At 46.1% G+C, this 22,307-nt stretch overlaps 2 long non-coding RNA genes across 2 annotated transcripts in view; one reads left to right on the top strand and one right to left on the bottom strand.

Moving 5' to 3' along the window:
• The window catches only part of LOC308466348, a 35,149-nt gene that overhangs the window by 9,141 nt on the left and 3,701 nt on the right, over positions 1–22,307 (bottom strand). The window contains exon 2 of the long non-coding RNA XR_013980784.1: positions 9,785–9,898. This is a non-coding gene — a long non-coding RNA (uncharacterized lncRNA). The remainder of the gene's footprint in view (positions 1–9,784; positions 9,899–22,307) is intronic.
• LOC308466325 lies at positions 129–8,125 on the top strand. Its single transcript, XR_013980752.1, has 2 exons — positions 129–268; positions 7,754–8,125. It is a non-coding gene; the product is annotated as an uncharacterized lncRNA (long non-coding RNA).

The following is a 22,307-nucleotide window of genomic DNA, read 5'->3' as shown; positions in this document are numbered from 1 at the left end:
AAAGAATCTGGGCTACTTGCAACCTTTGCCCTCCAAGCGTCGTCCAAGTGACCTCCTGCTTCAAATCAGCTTTGTTTGTTTAAGCCCACTGGCAATTGCTGGTTCAGTGTAAATCGAACGTAACTTTTCCAAGACCTCATGAAAACTTTCCCCGCAAAGGTCATTGACTCTTTGTCTCCAAGAAGCCTTTAAACAGCGGCGACTGGCGTTGGGCTGAGCGCGGCTTTCAGTAGGGGATGAATGGCATGTTGACCTCCTCGATTCAAAGGTGAGCAGGGTTCATGTCTTTTCGTTTGCAAACAGAGACCCATCTAACCTTTACATAATGCAATCTATGGCTCAGCATTTAATTGAATGTCTGAGGCGCGCATCAATTTGGGCAAAGAGAAACAGTCCAGTTGATGCCATTATCAAGAGCAATTCAAGATAAGGAGGAGTACGGGGGGGGGGACCTCGTGTAATTTGTTGAAAGGCACGGTAATTCACTTAAATCCTGACACCTTTGATAAAAGCTAATTTATGAAGAGGCAAACAGCAATCTGCTTGCAGGGCCTGGGATGGGGATCTTGCTGTTAATACAATCTGTCCTTCGCAGACGGCCGGGGCTGGCTTTGGAAAGGTAGATTTGTCCTCCAAACTGGGCAGAGAAAGGGCTCGACCCTTTGGAAACTTTCCACCTGCCTTGCCCCACCCTCCAGTCTCTGCTTCTCAATTTGTATTGTATTATTTTATGCACTGTGGCTTGCTGTTGTTTTATTGATTGTAGTTTAGAAATTATTTACAGTGGTGCCCCGCAAGACGAATGCCTCACAAGACGAAAAACTCGCTAGACGAAAGAGTTTTCCGTTTTTTGAGTCGTTCCGCAAGACGAATTTCCCTATGGGCTTGCTTTGCAAGACAAAACGTCTTGCGAGTTCTTGTGAGTTTGTTTCCTTTTTCTTAAAGCCGCTAAGCCGTTAATAGCCGCTAAGCCGCTAAGCCGTTAATAGCCGCTAAGCTGCTAATAGCCGTGCTTCGCAAGACAAAAAAACCGCAAGACGAAGAGACTCGCGGAACGGATTAATTTCGTCTTGCGAGGCACCACTCTATTGTAATTCTTAAGAGTGGATTTTTGTTTAATTTTTATATGCTGATATTTAATACTATTCTATACTATTGTTGAATGTTGCTTTATTTGATGAACGTTGCTTATTTTAAAATTACGTTTTATTATCATGTTGTATTGGATTAGATTGTTATAGCATGTACATTCTTTGTTTCTTCAACTTGTAAACTGCCCTGGGGGTTGTAAGATAGGAAGACTGTATCCAAATTAAAAGTGATGATGATGATGATGATGATGAAGAAAGTCCCACTGAGCCTCTTGGCCTTGCTGATCAGAAGGTCAGTGGTTCAAAACCCCACAATGGGATGAGCTCCCATTGCTCTGTCCCAGCTCCTGCTAACCCTGTAGTTTGAAAGCACACAAGTGCAAGTAGATAAATAGGTACCACTGCGACGGGAAGGTAAACGGCTCTTCCATGAGCTCTGGTTTCCATCATGGTGTCCTGTTGCGCCAGAAGCGGTTTAGCCATGCTGCCCACATGACCCAGAAAGCTGTCTGTGGACAAACGCCGCCTCCCTCGCCTGAAAGCGAGATGAGCACCACAACCCCATAGTCGCCTTTGACTTGACTTAACCATCCAGGGGTCCTTTACCTTTTTACCTAGTGGTGTATCTTCCTTTAACAACATCGCTGCATGTGCTCAGTAGAGAGTCGGTGCATGGGTTACATCATCAGCCTGATCCTGTCAAATGTTCACTGCTGCTAGAGTCAGGTGTCAAATCCTGGCAGCTATCATGCGTCAGCTGCAACTCCCCCCCCCCAAATGACTCAAACCTAATTTACACACACACATCTTCCAAAGCTATTTTCGAAAGGAGAGAAGCAGTGCACATGCGCCTAACCCAGGGCTAGACAGTGTGGTGTCCATATATATATATAGTCAGATGCTAACTGCTACCTATCTGATAATGCTCAGTGCTGACATCTGCTGCATGCCAGCTGTCAGATAGTGTCAAATGACTGGGATTGCAGCATCTTTCCGTGTCGAATGCTGATGATGAACGGCGAATATGTGCACATCCAGATGGGGGCGGGGGAGGACAGTCGCAGGAGTTCAGGAAGCAAATTTGTTTCGGCTTCGTATGACAGCCTCGCTCAGGCCTGACCCCCTCTTTCTCACTCCATTCCAGCTCTACTCAGGCCTCCCTACCTCCATCTCGCCACTGCCCATCACAGAGTCTTAGTTCTGGATGAGGGCCTCCATCGCACGGAGCTTATTTCAAGGTCTGAGCTTGCAGCCTAGGACCACATGGTTACAATCCATGCAGCAACGCGTGGGGCGGTGGGGAGGATGAGCTTGGTTTGAAAGATAATAACCAGGGAGGCAGAGCTCCTTGCTCCTCTGAACTGTCTGCTCCATCCCTCCCTTCAAGCTCAGGGCAGGTAAATGAGAAAGCTCCATCAAAGTGCAGAATGAATGGGAAGGGGGAGGGGTGCCATTTTGTCTTCTGTCTTTTAATCAAAGGCTTGGGAGATCTTACAGAAAGAAGGGAATGAAGCCTCTGGGCAATCTGATCAGATAAATGAGCAACTAACAACAAGCCAACATCGTTTAATTAGATCTACAGCCAAGTCTGAGACAAAGACTTAAACTCAGATGAGCTCGTTCCCAACTGACTTTCAAAAATCCCCCACATGCTATGTATGCTGGGGAGGCAAAATCACTCCAGTAATTTTGTCTGGACACATTTGTATACTGGAAAGGCTGCCAGGGAGGAAAATCCTCTGGATCCCAATATGGTTGTTGTTGTTGTTTAGTCATTTAGTCGTGTCCGACTCTTCGTGACCCCATGGACCAGAGCACGCCAGGCACTTCTGTCTTCCACTGCCTTCCGCAGTTTGGTCAAACTCATGCTGGTAGCTTCGAGAACACTGTCCAACCATCTTGTCCTCTGTCGTTCCCTTCTCCTTGTGCCCTCCATCTTTCCCAGCATCAGGGTCTTTTCCATGGAGTCTTCTTTTCTCATGAGGTGGCCAAAGTCTTGGAACCTCAGCTTCACGATCTGTCCTTCCAGTGAGCATTCAGGACTGATTTCCTTAAGAATGGTGAGGTTTGATCTTCTTGCAGTCCATGGGACTCTCAAGAGTCTCCTCCAGCACCATAATTCAAAAGCATCAATTCTTCGGTGATCAGCCTTCTCTATGGTCCAGCTCTCACTTCCGTACATCACTACTGGGAAAACCATAGCTTTAACTATACGGACCTTTGTTGGCAAGGTGATGTCTCTGCTTTTTAAGATGTTGTCTAGGTTTGTCATTGCTTTTCTCCCAAGAAAATTTTCTCTAACCCAAAATGGTTAGAGCAGCATAATGACAGCTGGCTCCATCAGGATCTCAACCAAGGAAGGGCGAGATTCCGATTCCTTGTAGATAAATTGGTTTGCTTTCGAGCTGGGAAGAGAGTTGGGAGGTAAATAAGACCAGGGTGGGGAAAGTGTGGCTCTCCAAACATGGTTGGACTCCAACTGTCCATCATCCCATGCCAACAAGGCCAAAGGAATGATGGGAGTTGGAGCCCAACCTAGAAGATCACAGGGTCCCCATTTCTTGTGGTATAGAAGATGATAGTGAATAAATCCAGACCAGTGTAATGATTAGTTGCATCAAGACAGATGCACCCTTTATTCAGGTTGTCAGGAGTGTGTCCAGAGATGCTGCTGACCTCAAGGAAGATCACTCTGCAGGACAGCCGGGGAAGAGGATTCTATGTCTGCAAGCTGGCAGGGGTTCCGACTCTTTAAAGAATGGACCAGAATGCTTCCCTCAACCACCACACCAAGCACTCAAGGGATCTTAATTTTCCAGGTAAGCTGTCAGAACACACAGCAAAGGTCTCACCTGGAGGTCCAACAGCAATGCTGGAGTTCATGGTTCCAAGGCAAGATTCTGCCTTTTATATTCTTGGCAGCTCTCAGCTATGAGTCTAAACAATCCTGGTCTCTAGAAAGGGCCAGCCCAAGAAATTTTGGCACCTGTTGCGGACCCCAAAATGGCTCTAGGGAAGCAGGGATGAGGGAAGATCTACGTCAGGAACAAGGAGGGAAGGATGATCAACATTGGGATCTGCTGTCGCCATGGATCCTGCCCCCTGAGGCCCTTGCCTCACCTTGCCTCATGGGTGGGCTGGCCCAGAAGCACCAGTGGTCACCTTTGGCGAGGATAAGGCAACTTCAAATGGAGCTGTGATATATGCAGAGGGGGGCAACTAAGATGGTCACGGGTCTGGAAACCAAGCTTTATGAGGAATGGTTGAAGGAGCTGGATATGTTTAGCGTGGGAAAAGAGAAGACTGAGAGGATATATGATAGCCATCTTCAAATATCTCAAGGGCTGTCACATGGAAGATGGAGCTAGCTTGTGTTCTCCTGCTCTGGTGGGTAGGACTCGAACCAATGGCTTCAAGTTATAAGAAAGGAGATTCCAACTCAACATCAGGAAGAACTTTCTGACTCTAAGAGCTGTGGAATGGACTCCCTTGGAAGGTGATGGACTCTCTTTCCTTGGAGGTTTTTAAGCAGAGGTTGGATGGCCATCTGTCCTGGATGCTTTAGCTGAGATTCCTGCATTGCAGGGGGTTGGACTAGATGACCGTCAGGGTCCCTTCCAACTCTACAGTTATATGATTCTTTGATTTTAAGAGGATCTGAGAAGGGAACAAGCAGGAAGAAGCAGCGAGTTTTGGAGACAACTGGCAAGATGAAGCATTGGGGAGTCACAAGATCATGTAAACCTTGGGTTACATACGCTTCAGGTTACATACGCTTCAGGTTACAGACTCTGCTAGCCCGGAAATAGTGCTTCAGGTTAAGAACTTTGCTTCAGGATGAGAACAGAAATCGTGCTCCGGTGGTGCAGCAGCAGCGGGAGGCCCCATTAGCTAAAGTGGTGCTTCAGGTTAAGAACAGTTTCAGGTTAAGTAGGGACCTCCGGAACGAATTAAGTACTTAACCCGAGGTACCACTGTAGTTGCTTTTGAGGTGGTGGTGAGATTTTGGTGGTTTAGCACTAGCAAAGCCTGTCCCTGTGCCTGCTTCCTCCTCCCACCCTCAGGGCCGCTCATCCTGCGTATTTGTAGGTAATCAAATATGACTTTTAAAATACTGTAGGTCTCCAATAAGGCACTTGACCTTGAAAACCTGCCCTGGAAATGTCTGCTACTTGGGGAAGCAGAGAACACAAACAACAAGAATAGTAACTGGCGATCTGGCAGCAGCCTTTTAATGGCACTCCCAATCCCTTTACTTCCTAGGAAATCGGGCCACGATTTGGGATGCCAAGAAATATAGCCACTAAGAGTAAGCCTGCCTAACACGAATAGACAATCTTATATATATAGAATTAAAGCCAGCAACACAGCAGCCATTAGTCTTGGGGGAATGCACTGTAGCATGCCCAAATGCCCCAAGATCACCCATCATATCATTTGGCACATTGCTCAAAACACAGTGCAAAGGACAAGGAGGAGACAGCAGCTACTCGGGGAAATTTCTGTAGCCGTTTGACTTCTGCCTAAAAAATGCTCTCTTCTTTTCTGGTATTTTGAATCTCATTATGCAACCCAGGCTCGCCTCCGCAGATGGGCATCCGAGGCAGATGGCTTTTCTCACGTGAGCAAGCTCCCAAAATCATTCAGGAATGCAGCAGAAATAGATGCCCAGCCGTGCCAGTCTGGAATGAAGTACAAAGTCTGGCATGATGGATGAGGCCGTACAGTCATACCTCGGGTTACAGACGCTTCAGGTTGCGTTTTTTCGGGTTACGGACCCGCCGAAACCCGGAAGTACCGGAATGGGTTACTTCTGGGTTTTGGCGGTCACGCATGTGCAGAAGTGCTAAATCATGCTTTGCGCATGCGCAGAAGCACTGAATCGCAACCCACGCGTGTGCAGACACGCCGCTGCGGGTTGCGAACACTCCGGGTTGCGAACGTGCATCCCGCACAGATCACGTTCGCAACCCGAGCATCTTTGGAAGATGCTCTGTTGCTCAGGACGTTTTGCTGCTGTAAGAAAAACTGAAAATGCTGCTTCTCGGCCTTTTGGCTAAGATCAAGTGTTGAAAATGCTGCCCCACTGGGAGGAGGGCTACTGCAGAGGTTGTTTAAGGGGAGTTTAGGGGAGTTTTGGGACGTGGGTGGTGCTGTGGGTTAAACCACAGAGCCTAGGACTTGCCGATCAGAAGGTCGGCAGTTCAAATCCCTGTGACGGGGTGAGCTCCCATTGCTTAGTCCCTGCTCCTGCCAACCTAGCAGTTCGAAAGCACGTCAAAGTGCAAGTAGATAAATAGGTACCACTCCGGCGGGAAGGTAAACGGCGTTTCCGTGTGCTGCTCTGGCTTGCCAGAAGCGGCTTAGTCATGCTGGCCACATGACCCGGAAGCTGTACGCCGGCTCCCTCGGCCAATAAGGCGAGATGAGCGCCGCCACCCCATAGTCGGTCATGACTGGACCTAGTGGTCAGGGGTCCCTTTACCTTTTACTGTTGCCCAGGACGTTTTGCTGCTCTAAGCAAAACTGAAAATGCTGGGAGGAGGGCCACTGCAGAGGTGGTTTTAGGGGAGTTTAGGGGAGTTTTAGGGGAGTTTGATCAGTTTCCCCACAGCGGGCACTGAGCAGGCCACAATAGCCATGCTCTACCTGGACCCTCAGAGGAACCAGAAGAGAGGAGAGGGCTGCTGTTGAACTCAGGTCCTCCTTGTGGGATCCCCCTAGGCATGAGATGGTGGGAATTGGATGCCATTGGCCTGACCCAGCACAGTAATTCTTGTGTTCTTATAAGACGTCATTTTCAAGGAAGGGGCTGAGTGGATGGAGAAGTGTCAGCACTGAGAGATGCGCGCACACACATATTGAGGAACAGGACCAGACTCAATAAACTTGTAGGCTCCTCCAGACACCCATATTCAGCATTCATCCTCATTTGCTTGCGCAAAGCTTACATGCTGGTTAGACTACGTCTGGTCTCTATGGATGTCCGGGATCATGCTGAGGAGGGCTACACTAAGGAGGAATGGTGGGAGCCATCCCCTCCCCCTGTTCTTGCTCCTGAATCTTCCCAGGAGCAGGAGGACAGTATAGATTTGGAACACTGGTTTGCAGAGGGGCATAGTTCCAAAGGCAGAAGCTGGGAAATACTGGACGGGGAACAGCTAGGAGAAGAAACACTGGGGGAGAGAGGGTTAAACAGATTCACAGTCTCTGCACAGCATCCAACCCCCTTCTCCAAAGTCAGGGAGAGCTCAGAAAGTGTCAGAACAGAAAGCACAGAGGGTACAAGCTCAGATTACAAGAGTGACGTAGATTAATAGGGACAGAGGGAGGAGTGTCCCTTAATTGGGAGCACCGCCATTTCTAGGAGATATGTTTTTTGTTCTCTTGCTATGGTTATTAAAGATTCTAACTGATAAGGCGTTCCTTTCATTTGATCTCTTATCGATTGCCATGGGGGGGGGCGCCAATTCCCCAAAGCCTGACAATGGAACATTTGATCTGATATGCTTATAGGTCAATGAGTATTCATCCTGCATTCAGGATGTATTTAAAAAAACCACACATTTCCCCATTAATCATTCATTCATCCCACACTTTTTGATGCATTTCCCATCACTTTCCCGACTGCAAAATGTCTTGTTCTTTTTTTGTTTTTACAGTGGATTTGTTGCACTGCGGCAAGGAGAACACTTTGATTGTTCAAACTTGGAGTTCCGGTCTGCAGTCAAATCGCTCTTACAGAATAGCGACAGTCCGGAGATACCTTGAGATGCAGATCCCACTGTTCAGATCCGCCTGCACCCAAGGGAGGCCGCATCGTTCTTCCTCCCCTCCTGTGCTTTTCCCCACCCCCTCCCACCCGCGTTGTGCATTGCAAAATGTCCTGTCCGCTGCACGGCGGTGCCTGTCGTACACTTAAAAAGGAAATTTCGCTGATGCAGCAGGTTCCACCGAAAGCTCCCTCCCTCCCTTGCTCCCCCTCTCTCTTTCTTTCTCACTCTCATCAAAATAATTAAACAGTTTCAAGCTTTGCCAAGTTTCTTTTCTTTTCTTCCTTAAGACCCGAGTGCTTATTGATTTCTTTCTGGGCTATCGTATCTTCCAACTCTGCCAACAAACCGGCAGGATCTTTCAGTAAATCTGCTTACATTTCAGTGGTGGTGTTTACTTATTGGATTATTTAAGATGCATTTATTTATGAAGAAGAGCTTTAGGAGGAATGGACGTGTGGGGAGGGGGTGGTTACCTTCCTGCCCTTTCTACTCTAAATGCCTTCTGGCTAAAAATTGCCGGTATGGAAGTTCAAGAGCAGAAACCTAGCTTTCAGAGGCAGATTCCCTCGCAGATAACCAGGAGAATGTAGGGTTTGTTTATTTGCCATTACCCACTGCTCCTACATTAAAAGTAAAAGCTAGTAATGAGAATTCAGGCAAAGGCATCAGCTGAATGGTGGCAGGTTGCCAATTAACAAATGTTTTGTTGAACTGACCAGTAAAACCAGTTATCGCAGGTGACCAGCAAACTCCAGAGTCTGCCAAGCTCTTCCACTCGTAATCTGCCATGTTTCATTCTAGCTCACCCCCTAGTATGCCTGGTTGACCTCATGGCCTTGCTCTGGGTATCAGTACGTTTGAAAATTAGCCTCAACAACCCATTTGGGAAGTCCTGATTTTCACTAAAAACGTCCTATGCCCATGCAAACCTAAACAGGGATGTGGATTTTCGTAGAGTCATTAGTCCTCCATTTTGGTACAACTTGACTCCATATTTGGTAGGAGACTACTGTAAGCAGTTGAAAACACTAGCAGGATTGCGATAACACTTGTAATGGAACCAGAACTATGGAGTTATAAAGAAATATAGATTACTGGAAAAGATGCAGTAAAAGAAGTTTAACAACAGAACCCATGGAAGGAAATGTGGGAAGTCCAGAGATTCAGAGGAATCTTTCAATTGTGAATGTGTGATGCGGTATTACTGTAATTTTAGATTTGTAAAACCAAATAAAAAATATTTCCAAAAAGAAACTGCTATCGTGAGTACGGAGGAATGTCTGCTACCCTGCCCCAGATGCACTCATCAAACCGCATCTTTTCTACATTGCATTTAGTTGGACAATTGAAAACACAACACAGGCCGCCTGCTCATCAGCTTCTTTCAGGGTTGTTCTATTGCAATGGAGGTGATGTTATGAGCTTTTCCCCTCATCTGCCTCTGAACTGCTCCCTCCCTCAAACCCCTGTTGTAAATTTATACAGTGGTACCTCGGGTTAAGAACTTAATTTGTTCTGGAGGTCCGTTCTTAACCTGAAACTGTTCTTAACATGAAGCCCCACTTTAGCTAATGGGGCCTCCTGCTGCCGCCACGTGATTTCTGTTCTCATCCTGAAGTAAAGTTCTTAACCTGAGGTACTATTTCTAGGTTAGCGGAGTCTGTTACCTGAAGCATCTGTAACTGAAGTGTCTGTAACCCAAGGTACCACTGTACTGTTTTCCTCTTCCTCCTCCCTGGAAGGGTACCACTCCTCCCCTGCCCAGTCCCTGAAAGATTGTGTGCTTCCCACACTTAAGTTTTCCCCACATGAGTGCATATCTGCAAGCATTTGGATCAAAACTTCTCTCACTGATAAAGTATTATATAAACTGGCACTAACTGAACCCCTTCAATATGTTTGCACTATAGAACTTACCTTGCAAAAGTACAAAGAGCAGCAAACAGCGTCCAGGCAACTAAATTCTCCTTACACAGGGAAAGGGGTGATTTATCTGACCTTTGCTTCAAGCTCCTGATCTTTTTGTGGAGTCTGTGAAATGAAGAAGTGACCTTGGCTGCTGTTCTGCTGAAGGAAAGATCTTGTATTGAGTGACAGCTTCATTAAACGAGTTAAAGGAGCAGGAGGAGAGGTGAAGAGAACGCAATGGCTGAAGCACAGTTTGCTGCCCATAGGCAATGATGAAATTGACCCTTCCTTCCATCAACAGCTCTTTTTTTATGGCCCAAACATATCTATGATGGCATCTCATATCTATGATGGCATCTGACAATCAGACTGAGTCAGCCTCCGCCATTCCAATTTCCTTCCAAGATTTGTTCTATACCTTAGTGCAGTGTTTCCCAAACTTGGGTCTCCAACTGTTTTTGGACTACAATTCCCATCATCCCTGAGCACTGGTCTTGCTAGCTAGGGATGATGGGAGTTGTAGTCCAAAAACAGCTGGAGACCCACCTTTGGGAAACACGGCCTTAGTGGACAGAAAGCTGGGATAGAAATTTCCAATCTGTGTATGACAACAAATAATAGTCCTTGTTATGTACTGAGTTGAATAGGATCCAAAATGCAGCAGTCTGATTGGTCCTAGAACAACAGGATCCAAAATGCAGCAGTCTGATTGGTCCTAGAACAATAGGATTCAGAATGCAGCAGTCTGATTGGTCCTAGAACAATGTAGCAGTATGATTGGTCTGCAGGAGCCACCCAATCCAGCTCCTGATGGAAGTGAATCCACAACCTGATTGGCCTACAGGAGAATTCCGGAATTAGCCAATCACATGCAGCCCATTGTGTAAATAATGTATATAAAGCAGATACTTTGAGGGGACTTTCATTCCTCTTCACCACTATGAGCTGAATAAAGAGCATGAGATCCACTCTCGACTCTGAGTATATTTCAGTCCTTGTATTGTTAAAAAAGTTATAATAAAACATGAAATTGAGGCAAAGGTCCAAGAAACTGTGGCTATGTTTGAATAACACCCTAAACCTTTTTTCAACCTTTTTGAGTCCGCGACTCCCTTGACCAACCACATTTTTTTCTGTGGCACCCCTGTGGGGCTCAGGAGCCCATTTATGTCACCCCTTGCCTGCAGCGCTGGCAGCCTCCCACCCTTTTTCTAACACCCTCCCTTGTGGAGTGTTCCCTCAGCCTCCTCTTTTCTCCTTCTGGTCCTGCCCCACCCCCCTCCCCAAAGAGAGGTGCCTCCCCACAGTGCCCCAAAGGCGCCTGGGACTTGTCTGCCCATTCCCAACAGCAAGGGCTGGCGGACTCGCTGGCTGGGCTCCCTCGCCCACTTGCTTGCTTATTTTGATGCTGCCTCAACTCCTGGCAACCAGCACGCCCTGGCCAGCGCCCGAGGCACCATTCGCCTGCGGAGCTTGTAGCCAGGGCTGCTGCAACAAGCAACTGTGTGAGCCTTAGGGAGGCAGAGACGTGAGAGGGCATCAGAGGAGGGAGGGAAGAGGGACAGAGGCCAGGGTTGCCTATGGCACCCCTGACCATCATTCAGGGGCACCCCAGGGTGCCACGGCACACTGGTTGAAAACCACTGCCCTAAACCATGATTTGGTGTGATGTGAATGAGCTGGAACAAGTCCAAACGAGTGTCTCCTTCTCCTGCGCAGCTGGGACCAATGTTTACTTTTATTATCAATTAATATTGACATCGTTGTGAGTAAGCCAAGAATTGTGTTTTTTATTTTATTTTATCATCATCATCATCAGTGCTTTTTTTCTGGGGGTATGCAGGGGTAAGCATACCTCTAAACAGTTGGTGAATCTTTGTACTTCTGTCCATTTACTGTACAGTAGACCCTCGGGTTACGTTACTCTCGAGTAACGTAAACTTCGGGTTGCGAAAGCGGCAAACCCGGAAGTATTTTTCCAGCTTTCACTGCTCGGGCATGCGCAGAAGAGCTCTGCGCGCCATGCACATGCGCAGAAGCGTTCTATTGCACTGCGCACGCAGAAGTGGCACCTCTGGATATGGATTTTTCGGTGTGCATATGGACGAATTAAATTCGTATCCAGAGGCTCCACTGTATTTACTTTTTCCAATCTGAACTATGGTGATTTTCTTGAGTCAAGAAAACGTTTTTTTAGAAAAAAGCAATGGTTATTATTATTATTATTATTTCCCACTCTTCACCCTAAGGCCTCAGGGCGGGTTACAACAATTAAAATGCAATAATAATTTTAAAGCACATTACACAAGATTAAAAACAGGGGAGGATTGTAGGCAAATCAGGTAAGAGGCATCAGGCAAAAACATCCCTCTCTCCCCCTCTCTCCAGTGTGTACTGCAATGTAAAGATGTGTCTTGAAATGTGAAAGCAGATCATTTCAAGCTGCTATTACATACAGAGCCATAGACTAGTCAGCCAGGCAAACATGTGCTTAAGGTCAAATATATTGCAACAGATGCCTGTCCGCTACCACATTGTTCAGGAGCTCCATCACATAAACAAAGTCTCCCAGAATCACCTGCTCCCTGGAAAATTCCCCACTTTTCATTGGTTGGTGTTTTTTTTAATGGTTTCTAACCCAGTAGTGATGTATGGAAGTGAGAGCTGGACCATAAAGAAGGCTGATTGCCGAAGAATTGATGCTTTTGAATTATGGTGCTGGAGGAGACTCTTGAGAGTCCCACGGACTGCAAGAAGATCAAACCTCTCCATTCTGAAGAAAATCAGCTCTGAGTGCTCACTGGAAGGACAGATTGTGAAGCTAAGACTCCAATACTTTGGCCACCTCATGAGAAGAGAAGACTCCCTGGAAAAGACCCTGATGTTGGGAAAGATGGAAGGCACAAGGAGAAGGGGATGACAGAGGACGAGATAGTTGGACAGTGTTCTCAAACCTGCCAGCATGAGTTTGACCAAACTGCGGGAGGCAGTGGAAGACAGGAGTGCCTGGTGTGCTCTGGTCCATGGGGTCACGAAGAGTCGGACATGACTAAATGACTAAACAACAACAACAACAACAAGCCTTTTGGGATAAAACTCAAGATTAATCTTGAAGAACAAATCCAGCAGCATCTGACAGAGTTTCAAAGTGATAAACAACACTTTGAATTTACATGCCATTCGGGATTCAGTGTGACTAAAATACATTGGATATTTGGTTTTTACATGGGGGTGGGAGCCAACATTTGAGCACTAACATTCTTCCAATTGCATGCTTTTAGATACTGCATGTCTTAACCAAACTTTTAGAGCATGCTTTTATGCATATTTTGATGAATAAAACATAATCCTAGCCAGAAAGAATTGGAGTCTGAGTGCCAAAATCCAGGGAAGCAGCCTCCCGCCGATGTAGCTTCATCCCTTTTCACATTACTCTCTCAAGTAATGGGGCCTGGCAGTTTGGCACTCTGCCAGAGATGTCTGAGGCGGGAGAAGAGTAGTGCCTCTGGCATGGTCTGATAGGCTGGTCACCGCTAATTGGAGAACCTGGGTTTTCCTTAACATGGGAGGTAATTTTCTAGCTTGCAGTAGCTCTTCTTCTTCTTTGGCGATCACTCGCAGCTGAGTAAAATTGTCTTCCATGAACACGGTTTTAACAGTGAGTCTATAAGTGACTGTGGAGGCCAATTCTGGATCCACACATCCTTCCACGGTGGGGACATCATAGGTTTCCGGGTGGGAGTTGATCACGGTGTGGATTTCCCAAGTATGCCTTCCTCTTAGCACATTTCTCCCTTTCATCCTGAGTTCGAGTGTCTTCAAAGTCCTTGACACCTTTGGTAAAGGCTGTTCTCCAATTGGAGCACTCACAGGACTGTGTTTCCCAGTTGTCAGTGTTTATACCACATTTTTTAAGATTTGCCTTGAGACAGTCTTTAAACCTCTTTTGTTGACCACCAGCATTATGCTTTCCATTTTTAAGTTCAGAATAGAGTAGTTGCTTTGGGAGACAATGATCAGGCATCTGCAGTGCCGGATTTATGTATAGGCTAAGTAGTCTGAAGCCTAGGGCCTCTAAATCTAGGGGGGCCTCCTCAGCCTGCCCGCTCCCCAGTGCCGCAGTCTCCCCTCTCCCAAAATTGCAAACCCAAGACTTCATGCAAGGGCAAGGCAACTCAAGCCCAGCAACTATGAGACTCAGGGCTAGCCAGTGGGGCCCAATTTGAAACAGTGGGGCACAACTTGATTTTTTATTTTTTTTGTAGGGCCCCAGTTCACAGCCAAAGTCTGCAAAATCTTATAGATATAAATAAAATCCATCTAGATTGCCCTGGTGCAATCCTTCTAGTTGGTTAATTGGTTCGGCAACTTTCATGCACATGCCGTGTGATGCTAATTATTTCCCTCAAGAGTTAAATGGTAACCAATCAGAGGCAGCTACAGGAGAGCTATGAGATTCAGGTGAGAGTCAGATGCCTTGACAATCCCAGCAGGTATATAAGAGGACGACCCGGCCTGCCCAGGCCTCCAGTTTTTAACAATAATATCTTACATCCTTTAGAGGAGAAATTGTGAGTTGTAGAATTTTAAATACCCATCATCATCCTTGGTTTCACTTAATTTTGTTTATAACACTCTTCCATTTTCTTCTAGTTGGGAGGGTGGGGGTGGGGGCCTCACAGTTGGAGTAGCCTAGGGCCTCTCTTCATCTAAATCTGGCCCTGGGCATCTGAACAACATGACCAGTCCAAGGAAGTTATAGGCATTGAGGGACAGAGTTCTGGGAGTGAGGAGCCAGATGGTGATTTTGCATAGAGGAGACAGTGGGGTGGGCTTGGCCACATTGGCCGCAAGATACCTGCATTGCAGGCAGTTGGACCAGATGACCCTCACGGTCCCTTCCATCTTTACAATTCTATAATCTCTTTTTAACAATGATTTCTCATGGTTAAGCCTCTCTGAGAGCTCTTTTAAAATGATTTTGCTAGGTAGAAATTTCATTAAATCTGGGTGGGAAGGGAATAGATGAGGGGAACCAATGCCGTCTGAGCAAAAAAAAAGTCAGGATACTGTCTCCCTGCGTATGCAAATTTATCATCTGTGCATCTGATAGGATACACAAGTTAAGGAGAGGGAGGGAGATTTTAGCTGATAAACCAGAGACCATTTCTTTGGGCGCCTCTGTTGCCTGTCTCTGAGAAATGGGTGTCTGACAGAAAACAATTATGGTTTCACATTTCCTTAAAAGTAGAAGGGCTGCATTTTGAGCAGATTTCAAGCAGCAAAATACCCGCCTAGGTTATTGTCTTCACGAGGGGAAAATCTTGCTCCTACACCATTGCTGTGAGGATCATTCGGAAGCCGAGTTGAACATCAATCCGTGCCTAATGAGTTTTCAAGTTTCAGATCCTTTTTATTTCCATGATGAAAAGGCAAAGTGTTTTTCATGTCCATCTTATTGAACAGAGAAACGAGGCTCCTTGATCATTATCTGTGTTCGAGATAGAGGTGCCTTAATACAGAGGAGATGGAAAGGGGAAAGCACTTTCGTTCTTTTTTTTTCTTTTTTTTTTAAAAAAGGCCGTTCCTCTTAGTTATGCTTTCAGAAACCACTTCTCCAAGGACAAAGCTTTTAAGTTGTAAGGCGTGTCCCTTTGCAAAGTCAATGTAATTGGGATAATTGCATCTTGCAATTGATGATAAAAGAGACTTCTGATGGGAACTGTGTGGGATCTACTGAGAACGCAGGGAGCAATGGGTCATTGCTCCCAAATACACACACCCATGCAAACATATGTAAACTTTGAATGCTAAGTGAAAAAGGCTTCAGAAGTAAAGTATGAAGAAAAATCTGTACCCAGTGCCTTGTTGTGCTGGTCCTGGGGGGGGGGTTACCGTGTGGCGTGGTCTAAGTCTGGTCCTAGGTCGAGGGTATGGAGGCTGTCCGTCAGGGGCAAAGTGAGGTCCAAAGCGAGGAGTCGGGTGAAGTCAGGAACTCTGGCAGGAGAGCAGGTCAGGGTGCCGGCAGGAACAGGTTACCAACGATGTTGCTCCCGCAACCTGGGACTGGGCGGGCTGGCCTTTACCTCCTCTGAGGCATAGGACAGCCCCGGTCCACAGGTGACTCACCTTTCCTGGCCTGGAGGCGAGCAATCCTCCTGCGAGAACTTAGTTCCCTCCGCCTCTCTGCCCTGAGCCTCTGCAGCTCAGGAGAGGCTGGAGGGTTACTGGACCCAGAGGCAACCTCACCTTCCCCTGACAGGGCTGGGAGAGGAGCACCTGCAGGCAATGGGTCCTCGATCACCTCCGGAGACAGAGTGGATTCAGCTGGTGTCTGCTTCTGAGGATCTGGCACAGGTGAGGGCCCTTCAGGTTCAAGCCCCTGCCCCGGCTCAGCCGGCCCTGGAGGCAGGGACTCCTGTGCAGGCTGGGATTCCTCAGATTCAGCCTCTGAATCAGATTCCCAGGCCATCTCACTTGTGGGACATCATCGGGAGAAGAAAAGGCTAAGGAGTAAACTCAATTCCCTAAGATGAAGTCCCTAAGATGGTTGGATGGTGGCTTGTATGTCTCCTTCCAGCAACTCCTGCAGCCAAGCTAGTGCCAAATGTATTGATCCACTTTCCTTTGAACCACATCACTGGGACCTCCATACACACTGCCCAGGCTTGCACCCCGGAGAGATCACTACTAATGCAGCAGCCAAAGGAGGTGCTGTGATTCTCCAGCGGCATGACTTCACCCCAGAGGCACACTCCATTGTCTCTCAAGACAGACAAGATGCCAACAACGCTATTGTGCTTCTTCTTTGGCGACACTCGTAGCTGAATAAGATTGACTTCCATAAAAACGGTTTTAACAGTGAATCCGTAAGTGACTGTGGAGGCCAATTCTGGACCCACACATCCTTCCACAGTGGGGACATTGGTTCCCGAGAGTTGATCACGGTGCCGATTTACCAAGCATGCCTTCCTCTTAGCGCATTTCTCCCTTGCGTTCTGAGTTTGAGTGTCTTCAAAGTCCATGACACCTTTAGTAAAGGCAGTTCTCCAACTGGAGAACTCACAGCCCAGTATTTCCCAGTTGTCGGTGTTTATTCTACATTTATTTAGATTTGCCTTGAGACAGTCTTTAAACCTCTTTTGTTGACCACCAGCATTACGCTTTCCATTTTTAAGTTTGGAATAGAGTAGTTCCTTGGAAGACAATAATCAGGCATCAGAACAACATGACCAGTCCAACAAAGTTAATGTTGAAGAATCATTGCTTCAACAATCTCAAGTGAAGAGAGAACTGCCTTTTGTACATTTGATTGTTTGCTAACGGGCAGTTGAAGAGTCTAGCTGGCTAGAATGTTTCCTTTCACAGAAAAAGGGACACGACAAGGTTGCCCTATTTCCCCTTTGTTATTTATTTCGGTTCTGGAAGTGCTATTGAACATGATTAGAAGGGATCAGTTGGTGGAAGGAATTCAGGTCGGTCAGAAACAATATAAATTAAAAGCTTTTGCAGATGACCTGGTTTTGACCTTGCAGAAGCCAGAGCCCAGTACGAAAAGAGCATTACAACTGATTAATGACTTTGGTCGGGTGGCTGGATTTAAATTAAATAAACAGAAAACTAAGGTTTTGGGGAAAAACTTGACTAATACAGAGTCAGAACGGTTTCAGAATGAGATGGAACTTAATGTGGTGAAAAAAGTGAAATACCTAGGGGTAAACATAACAGCAAAAAATCTAGGTCTATTTAAGGACAATTATGAAAAATGTTGGACAGAAATTAAGAGAGACCTAGATAGTTGGACAAAATTGAAACTTTCTTTGTTAGGCCGAATTGCTGCTATTAAGATGAATGTATTGCCAAGGATGCTGTTTTTATTTCAAACACTTCAGGTTTTGGACAAAACGGAGTGCTTTCAGAAGTGGCAGAGAGACATTTCCAAGTTTGTCTGGCAGGGCAAAAAGCCCAGAATTAAGTTTAAGATATTAACCGATGCAAAACAAAGAGGGGGCTTTGCCCTGCCAGACTTAAAGTTGTATTACGAAGCCGCAGCGTTCTGCTGGCTAAAAGACTGGCTACTTCTTGAAGACACTGATGTGCTGGATTTGGAGGGGTTTAACAATACCTTTGGATGGCATGCATATTTATGGTATGACAAGGTTAAAGCAAATAAGGCCTTTAAGAACCATATTGTCAGAAAATCATTGTTTAATGTCTGGTCAAAATATAAAGACTTGCTGGAAAATAAAACACCAAGGTGGCTTTCACCTTTGGAAGCCAAGGCCCGAAAAAGACCCAATATGGAGGCTAAATGGCCAAAATATTGGGAAATATTAGAAAAGGATGGAGACAAATGGAAATTGCAGAGTCTAGAGAAAATGAAAGACAAAGTGCGAGACTGGTTACATTACGCTCAGATCAAAGAAGTTTTTAAAAATGATAAGAAATTAGGGTTCCAGGTGGAGAAATCGAAACTAGAAACAGAATTGTTAGAACCAAAGATTAAGGTACTTTCAAGGATGTATAACTTGCTGTTGAAATGGAATACACAAGACGAAACGGTTAAATCGGCTATGATAAGGTGGGCACAGGACATTGGGCATAATATCATGTTTGAGGACTGGGAGAGGTTGTGGAATAATGGATTGAAATTTACTGCATGTAACGCCCTGAAAGAAAATGTAATGAAAATGATTTATAGATGGTACATGACCCCAGTCAAACTTGCTAAAATTTACCACCTGTCTGATAATAAGTGTTGGAAATGCAAAGAGTGCGAGGGAACGTTCTTCCACCTCTGGTGGACTTGCCCTAAAGTGAAGGCGTTCTGGGAAATGATCTATAATGAACTGAAAAAGGTATTTAAATATACCTTCACTAAGAAACCAGAGGCTTTCCTTTTGGGTATTGTCGGCCAAGGGGTGGTAAAGAAGGACCAGACATTCTTTATGTATGCAACAACAGCAGCAAGGATACTTCTCGCAAAACATTGGAAAACCCAAGATCTACCCACACTGGAAGAATGGCAGATACAACTGATAGACTACATGGAACTGGCTGAAATGACCGGCAGAATCCGTGACCTGGGAGAAGAGAGGATTGAGGAGGACTGGAAGAAATTTAAGAACTACTTACAAAAGTATTGTAATTTGAGTGAATGCTAAATAAGATGCTAGACTAAAACAACTGAGCACCACTAAATTCAGAAGCTTCTTTAAGAAAATAAGTAAGACTGTGAAAAATTAGCTCCTTTTGAGAATTATATGATTATGAAATATAGAAGGGATATAAGAATTTAAACAAGATGATAAATTGCTGACAAAATGTTTTAACGATGAAAATGGGAGCGGGAGGTGTGAGGAAGTCCAAAGAAAATGTGAAAATATGTTAAGATCGATGTTACATTGTTTATTATGTTTATTTTTATTGTAAAATTTAATAAATTGCTTTAAAAAAAAAAATAGAATGTTTCCTTTCACATAGTTGGTGGCCAAGACCTATAACACTGTTAGGACCATTCTAAAGATAAAATAGTTTGAGAATTTTGCCAAGAGAGACAGAAACCTGGTTTTGCAATGTCTAGAAGAAGGAACAGGGAGGGGGCCTCTTACTGGTTGATGTCTTGCTTTAGGGGAAGTGATGCAGCTTCTTAGACTAATGCCATCTGTCTGGGTGCTACCTTAGCCGTGCTCAGCTTGCAGATTTGTAAACAAACAGATGCCACCAAAATGTCATGAGTCTCCTTCCAAGCAAAAAGACCCTGTAGTGATTGCCCCAGAAATTTCCTTTCCTCAGGAAAGTGGAGAATCACATGTACCTCGGGATATTTGTACGAATTATCCAAATGGCAGATGACCCACTTCTTCCAACCTCCTGCCAAAAAAAATGTGTTCTACCTAGCATGTGACAATACGCTTAGACCTATGGTAACTTGCTGGTAGGAGATTGCATCTTATCTTACACCCCTTCCTCTATTTCAAACATCTGAGCCTTGGCTCTGCTGTTGGTTGGATGAAGGCAAAGGCGGTAGGTCTCATTTGAGCTCAGATTTTCATGGTGCTCCACCAAAGTCTGTGGTATCACAGGAAGTCCAAGGAGGAGGCTAATATAAGATTTGTAAAAAGCTATGTGGACATGGCAAAGATGACAGCAAAGAAGAATTCAAGGGATCTGGAAAGAGTTCCATTTGATTTGGAAAAAGAAACTCCCTATTTGGACAATGTGGAAATATTATACGTTAAATGGAATCACAGGCAGGACTAAATTATGAGCAGGACAGGAGGTAGAAAGTAAAGAATAATAGTAATGAAAGAATTGTGGAATAGATAACAATAGATGCAGCATAGAAGGGTGGGGAATACCAACAGCATGGAAGAAGGGTGGGAAGTCAACTTTTAAATCGTGTATTAAATTTGATAGTAAATTTGATGTTCATTTGTTTACAAAATTGAAACTTAATAAAAAATTAATTGACAAAAAAAAAGGAAGTCCAAGGAGGGATGTGCTGGTCCTGGGGGCTAACCAAGAGGCGAGGTCCGAGTCCAGTCCGAGGTCGATGGTGCGGTATGGAGGCTGTCCGTCAAAGCTGTAGCTGCGTCCAAGGCAGGGAGTCGGGTGGGGTCAGGAACTCTGGCAGAAGAGCAGGACAGGGTGCAGGCAGGAACAGGCTAGCAACAACATTGCTCCCGCAACCTGGGACTGGGGCTGGCCGGCTTTTATCTGCCCCGAGGCATAGGGCGGCCCCGGTCCACAGGTGCCTCGCCTCTCCTGGCCTGGAGGCGAGCACTCCTCCTGCGGGAACTTAGTTCCCTCCGCCTCTCTGCCCTGAGCCTCTGCAGCTCAGGAGAGGCTGGAGGGTTACCGGACCCAGAGGCAACCTCACCTTCCCCTGACAGGGCTGGGAGAGGAGCACCTGCAGGCAATGGGTCCTCCATCACCTCCGGAGCCAGAGCAGACTCAGCTGGTGCCTGCACCTGAGGATCCAGCACAGGTGAGGACCCTTCAGGCTCAGGCTCCAGCCCCAGCTCAGCTGGTTCTGGAGGCGGGGACTCCTGTGCAGGCTGGGATTCCTCAGGTTCAGCCTCCGAGTCCAAATCCCAGGCCATCACAAGGGACCTTCTTTCAGTTTCCATTGTGTCCCAAAAAATAAAGTTGTGGTCAACTTTGTGTCCTGGATTCTAATGCCCTCCCCTTTGCCATCTTTTCTCTCTGCCACCCTCTTTCCTCCCACTTTTCCTCTCCTTGCCAGCAACATGAAATTAAGTGACCTTTAGGCTGCAGGTTGCTCACCCCTGCTTTCTACCTCCACTCTTGGAAGCTGTAAAACTTTGAAAATCTGTTGCTGGGAATTGTAAGAAGAGAGTGTGCTGTTGCACTCAGGTCCTTCTCATGGGTCTCCATATATATATATATATATATATGCCACACACACACAGTTGTAACTCAGGTTACATATGCTTCAGGTTACATACGCTTCAGGTTACAGACTCTACTAACCCAGAAATAGTGCTTCAGGTTAAGAACTTTGCTTCAGGTTAAGAACAGACCTCCAGAACGAATTAAGTACTTAACCCGAGGTACCACTGTACATATAATTAAGTTTTCAATTTTGCATCTCAGAATAAACATCTTGCATTATACCATACATTCAGTGACTTCCCTCCTTCGCCTTCCATGGTTCATTTAGGTTATCCACCATTCCTGCATATTTTGCTATAACCATCTAATGCAGTTCTCCTATCTCCTATCTGACATCACTGAAATGCTCATGGGTTTCCGACAGGCAACTGGCTGGCCAATGTGAAAACAGGAGGTTGGATGGGGCAGAGGCGTCGCAAGGTGGGTGCGGTGGGTGAGGTACGCCCCAGGTGCCATCTCCGAGGGGGGTGACAAAATGTGGTGCGGCAGTCAACCTGACCTTGCTCCGCCACTGCACACTGAATGGCACCCCAGCGCGATCGCGGCTACGCTGGATTGCCCTGTCCCCAGATGCACAGCATTCCGCTGCTGGAATGAGATGGTCCTTTGATCTGATTCGGGAGAGATCTTCTTCCTGTGTTCTTAAGGCCGCAACCATTCCTACTTCAGCTCTTGCTTATTCTCAGGGGCAAGGAAAGGGGCTGGGAGCTCTGGGTGTAGAATTGACTAGTTATAGGGTGGCCAAATCACTGCAGATGGTGACTGCAGTCACGAAATTAAAAGACGCCTGCTTCTTGGGAGAAAAGCCATGACAAACCTAGACAGCATCTTAAAAAGCAGAGACATCACCTTGCCAATAAAGGCCCGTATAATTAAAGCCATGGTTTTCCCAGTAGTGATGTATGGAAGTGAGAGCTGGACCATAAAGAAGGCTGATCGCCGAGGAATTGATGCTTTTGAATTATGGTGCTGGAGGAGACTCTTGAGAGTCCCATGGACTGCAAGAAGATCAAACCTATCCATTCTGAAGGATATCAGCCCTGAATGCTCACTGGAAGGACAGATCCTGAAGCTGAGAATCCAATACTTTGGCCACCTCATGAGAAGAGAAGAC

Source organism: Podarcis pityusensis, assembly GCF_964106645.2.
Source record: "Podarcis pityusensis genome assembly, chromosome: 17".
Classification (NCBI taxonomy): domain Eukaryota; kingdom Metazoa; phylum Chordata; class Lepidosauria; order Squamata; family Lacertidae; genus Podarcis; species Podarcis pityusensis.
The sequence above is the reverse complement of the archived record's forward strand: the minus strand, read 5'-3'. Positions and strand labels throughout refer to the sequence as shown.